Source organism: Calidris pugnax, unplaced genomic scaffold, assembly GCF_001431845.1.
Source record: "Calidris pugnax isolate Ruff unplaced genomic scaffold, ASM143184v1 scaffold133, whole genome shotgun sequence".
Taxonomy (NCBI): domain Eukaryota; kingdom Metazoa; phylum Chordata; class Aves; order Charadriiformes; family Scolopacidae; genus Calidris; species Calidris pugnax.
The window spans coordinates 6,778,349-6,784,348 of NW_015090977.1; positions in this window are offsets into that span (position 1 = coordinate 6,778,349).

Genomic DNA, 6,000 nt, shown 5'->3' on the forward strand with positions numbered 1-6,000 from the left:
ACCCATCATCATGCACCACTTCCATTTTAGCAATTCTCACTTGTCTGTAGTGATGCAAGAATGGTGGGCACACCTCAGCCATACCCTACTGCCATGGGACCAGCCAACGACTGAAATCCAACAGGAACAAGGGCAGGAGAAAAGGTGAGCCCTGCAGCAAGCAGGAGACAGGGGGTAGGATTAACCTAAAGCCAACTCTGGTGTTTGAGAGTCATGAAGAAAGAGTAAAGTCTCAGCACCAAGGGGCCTTGCTATGGCTCAGCTCTGCTCCAGACCTTCGCGCTCTCTGCAAATCTTAACTCTCACTCTGAAGGGAGAGGAAATCCCATTGCAATGGCACAGATCATGCCACGGGCTATATAAATGGCATGGGCTGAGGGAGCTGTGGGTGTTCAGCCTGGAGAAAAGGAGGCTGAGGAGACACCTTCTCGGTCTCTCCAACTCCCTGAAAGGAGGGGGTAGCCAGGGGAGGTCGGTCTCTTCTCCCAAGGAACAGGCGATGGGACAAGAGGAAACGGCCTCGAGTTGCAGCAGGGGAGGTTTAGATTGGATATTAGGAAAAATTTTTCCACTGAAAGGGTTATGAAGCCTTGGAATGGGCTGCCCAGGGAAGGGGTTGAGGCACCATCCCTGGAGGTGTTCAAAAGACAGGTTGACGTAGCGCTTAGAGACATGGTTTGGTGATGGTTTTTATCAGTTAGGTTGATGGTTGAACTAGATGATCCTACAGGTCCTTCCAACCCAGGCAATTCTATGATTCCCTGATTAGGGTAACACGTTCAGTTGCAGTTTCCCAGATTTTGCCACACTTCTGTCCATTTCTGTGTAGCTTCTTTTTTTCCAGCACCTTCAAACCTCCTTGGATTAAGCCTCTCCACAGACAGGTTTACTCCATCTTCTACACTGGGGCCAAGACAATGTCATGGATCCCCCTTCAAAGCTCCTTAAAGCTTTATTTTCCTATGAGATTTTCTGATTCCTCCCTGTATATGAGGTCACATGCACTGGTAATGAAAGGTCCACATCCTTTTTCTCTGGTCTGACATCCTTACACTGGAACATTACCCCGTTTGCGGTACTTGGTCACCGTATGGCCCAGGCCAGTCTTCTGTGCCATGCCAGCCTTCACAAGCCTGGCAGAAAGAGCCAGGTACAGGTTGTTCTGCAGTGGATTTGACCCCTCACGAGTTCACCAGTTGCCTTGTTTTAAGAAGTACAGAACTGCTTGTGCAATGTTGTTTCGGTGAAGAAATAGTTTATTATTTATGGGATGTTTTTCCAGGGAAATATATATTCAGGCTTGAGTATAACCTTAAAAGTAGGCTGAGAGTACATCAGGGAGTAAGAATGAGTTGAGCTAATGACTTGCTCGGATTCAGCCTCTGCTTTTTGTGCTGTTTATTGAGGGAATAAGCTGCTCCTACAGCACAACTCGGTATCAGAGCATTTAACCTGTACACATCCTCTCCTCCCTGCAGTACACACACAAGTATTCTGGGATCTGCACATGTCTATAACAGGAGGTAATTCATCAATAACCTCTCCTTCCCAGGTCCTCAAGGAGTATTTACCCAACTCTCAGGTAAATGAGGCAAGACAGAGCACGTCTTGTTCCCAGAACCAGCCCCTCTCTATCAAGTGTTAGACGTTTGCTGAAAAACAAATTAGAGCATGTTAAAACACTTCACTTAATTAAAAATAATCCTAACAGTATCACAAAGGTAAAAGTAATTCAATGTTTTGGTTAAACACTGAAAACAGAACCTAAGTCTGTGAGATCACTCTGTGCATACTAAGTAGTGCTTTATTTTTAAAGCATACTAATGGAGCAAAAAGAAGAGTGATTTGAATTGGCTTCTTAATCACACAACTTATCCTGTAAATAACTGTCAAAAAGCATCTGGACACAGGTGATGATCGTGATAGAAAGAGGTGGGCTTTTTTCAGTGTTAAAAATTGGTAAGATACATCACCAATACTTTGAATTTCAATTAAAAAAACACAACACAAAACCCCAGAGAAATTCAAATTTCTTCCCTCCTCCAGGGCCTGTCTTTTCTCCAGCTTTACAAACAACACCTTAAGTAGATACCTGGCTCCTTGCATTGCATGAGCAAGACAGAACAAATCCACCACCTTTTACAAAACACGGATGAACTATCAATATGAGCTCCTCTAAACTCCAATTGCAGCCCCCTCCCATGTCACAGAGGTGGTGGGGCACGTTCTCCCCCCGGTGAGCAGTAGGAACCTGCAGTTTCTCACCAAAGCCTGACCTCAGATTGTCAGTGATTTCTGTGGTTCTCCAACAGGCAGTTCATAAGAAACAGATCTCTCTGGCACACCAGCTTTTGGCTATGAAAAGCTGCAGGGGAAAAAAAAAAAAAAAAAAAAAAAAAAAAAAAAAAAAGGAAGAAAGGAAGAAAAATATGGAAGGAAACTTGCAACAAGCCTCCTTCATTGTGTGTAGAATAAGTCACCACCGTGACTTTTTTTAACTTAATTGTTGGTTTTTTTTCTTTCAATCTCCTTCACGGTGCCTTCAAAGAGAAAGCAACGTACATCTTAACTTTTCCAGCACTATGCTTTCGTTCACACTTCCTTTGGAAAATACATCAAAAGTTATTTAAAAGAATGAAAAAGCAAAAAACCCCAAATTACTCATTTCTTGGCATTCAGATAATAGGAATGCTCTAGGGAGATAAAAGCAAAGTTTCAGTTTTTGCACTAATGTCTGCTGTTTAAGAAGGTAAAGCCCATTGCTCTGGACAGCTTTTATTCATTTCATTTTTACTGTTACCGCTTGATGCCGAAATACATTTTTCCTGAAGAATTACGTACTCTGATCACTAAAGCCAACAACATTTTCACCACTGAATGCAATGAATGCAGGATCTGGGCTGCGGTGCCGAGCGTATCTATGTCCAGTTATTTTGAGAACATAAATTAACACTGAAGCATCCATCTGGCATAACAGATTGTTTGGTGCACTTCGTCCCCTGCTAATTAATCGATTAGTTCTACCGGGTAACAAGAGAGTTTTCCGCCTGGTTCTCCCGCCGGAGGCCGTGCAGACCTGAGGAGTGAGGGATCCCACTGACATCGGGCTTTCAATGAAACTACAGCAGGCAGGAAACTCCTTGGCCAAAAATTAATTTGGAGAGGAGAGGTGCTTAAGTTTATTGATTAAGAACTGCCCTTTTGTGAAGGGTTTGTAGGTGTCAGAGCTCTTCTGATTTGACAAGGTGGAGAAAAAGAAAGGAACTGACAAATTCCCATCACCTCTGCCAAAGCCAGCACGGGTCCATGGTACAGCAGAGACCTGACCCACTGGAGGCCTCAGCCCTCCTGTGCTGCAGAGATGCTTGAGGGAACTTCTCAGGGCCTTCTGCTTGTAAAGTCCACCCTTGTCCCCAGATACCAGCTCATGAGAGTAACGGCCCCCACGAGGATGGAGCCAGGCCGCAGAGGACCATGCTGAAGTACCAAGTGGCCACCACAGGGCTGCAGGACGGGGAAGGACATTCCTGTGTTAACCTCGCTCCTCATCTGAGCCACCACCCCGAGCTGTAAGAAAGCCTGCTGAAAGCTGAGAACAGACTTCCATGACTCTGAAAATGCTGAAAATTAGGGGATTTGCTTGATGTATCTACGTATGCAACATGCCCCAGGAAGCACTTTGGTGGGAAACTGCCTGTACAGCTCTCGGGGCAGGAACAAACCAGAAGTTAGGCTGTGTTTAAGCTCCCTTACCAGTGGATTTCCTGCAGTTTTGCTGGGTTTAACCAGCCGTTTATCTGCAGTTTTTTCCAGCTGCAGACTCATGCTGCTGAAGGAGCAGACACAGCCCCTGGGAAGGCACTGGAGAGCAGAACGTGGCTCTGCTGCCCTGACTCACCGGGTGCCCGTACCTGCCCGAACAAACCCAGGGAGTCAGAAGTGCTTCTGTCAGCCAGCGTTGAGCAGAACGTGGCTCTGCTGCCCTGACTCACCGGGTGCCCGTACCTGCCCGAACAAACCCAGGGAGTCAGAAGTGCTTCTGTCAGGAACCGAGGGCTTAGCTGACTTGAGACATTAAGAACAAGAAAATTATTGCACACGAAAATGCTCTTTAAGCTCCTTTTTGTAGCTCAGCTCAGCAAGGTAAAGGGCAACGATGATTTTATTCCTCTCTCTGCGCTGGCCTGTTTGCATAAGCCAACGAGTGAAAACTCAGAACAAGCTTGAGGAATAAAAAAATTTTCCTCAAAATCTGCCCATGCCACAAAACCAGTCCAAATACACTTTCTGGGAATTACTACTTTCTTGGAAACTGCCTTTCCAAATAACATTTATCTCCACATCAGAACTGCAGGCTGAGACAGGTCTCAGTGATCTGTGTAAGCACCTTGGGGCTGGGACCACCTCTCCCAATGCAGGTCTGTGAAGTTCCTTATCACACTTGAGGGCGGTACAAGAAAAACACACAAGTGCAAATGTCTGGAAAGAAGGCATCTTGTGAGCCAATGAGATATACTCATCAAAACAGAAAGCTGATTCAGTAAACAGCCCAGTTCTTTGCTACAGGGCCACCCCTTCAGTGCATAGGGCTTGACTGCTAAGAGGGCAGGCACACCACAGTCTGTTTTTGAGAAATGAGAGCTGCTCTCTGTACCTATGCAGACTTTTTTAAAATATCTGACGTCAGAAAACAAGGACTTTCAGTCCCTGGCATCACCACAAAGCTGCCTCAGACAGGTCAACAAGAAGTTTGTACAGTGCAGGATATGGGAAAGAAGAAATACTTGGCTTATATGCTCACAAATAACATAGTAAAAATTCAAATAAATTTCAAATCTCTCCCACAGGGTGTGAAATTGTGGCAGGCAGCCATTCTAATATCCAAACTATGTTTCAGCTAGGCATCACATGGAAAACGTGGGACCTACAGTCATACTGGGGCAGGGTCTTGAGCTTCCCACCTGTACCAGGAACCAAACCACCCCGAGGTACCAGGGAGAGGAGTCAGGTCCTGCCTGCTGGCTGGCCAGCAAGTCTGGGCTGTGACGCCAAAGCTGCCAGAAGGATTGAGTGCGACTTTAAAATAAACACCCGTCACAAGGAAAACAACTGCAAAACAAAATGCCTTCATCAACCAGCCATCCTGCCTGCCCTGGCCGTGCTGCCATCCATCAGCCACCCTCAGGCTGAGATACACCCCACGCTTTCCTCAGCCACAGGGGGTCTGCTCAAGTCCTACTTGGCCATGAAGTGAAGCCCCATGAGTGATCAAACACTACCGGCACACAAGGATGGCCCACGTTCCCCCCCACAAGTATTAAGTTAGGTAACATGGCTTATTTTATCTCAGTACCACCCTGACTCCTGCAGCTCTTCGGTGCTATTTTTTCCCCCCTGCTCACTATTTCCTCACTATTTCCTTCCCTGGCAAACGCTGAGCCAACACGAGCTCGGTAGCGCTGTAAGGCAGCGGCACCGCAGCTCGGAGGAGGAAGGCATGGTGGAAAGATCAGTCACTCCGCTACAAAGAGATGCAAATTACGGCTCTGCTGATGCCGAGGCAGGACAAGCCTCCCGTGACTGCAGCACGAAACCTCCTGGAAGAAGGAAATGTAAAGATCAAGGTCAGGAAGAAGAAAGTAAGCGTTAGAGAAGGGAGAAGGTTCCCCCAGCAGCTCCAAAGGCCCCATGAAAAAAAACCTGCACGCGTACCACGGATGCACGTGCCCACTGGCTGGGCAAGACCCTGGTGTTGGCCAGAAGAGCAGAGGAGCCAGCCCAGCACATGGCTCTTACACAACGGGAGCCATTGGCAGCCCTGTCCACCACGCTTAAAGTTCATCTGCAAGGCTCTGCTTGGGAGCTCCTCAAACAGGGACTTCATGGAAGTTACTGGTCAAGAACACTGTTCATGGCTTACAATCCAGAGGTGTGCAGCCACTTATCCCTGCAAGCACCAACCAATACAATGGGAACGATTACTGTCCTTTAACCACACAG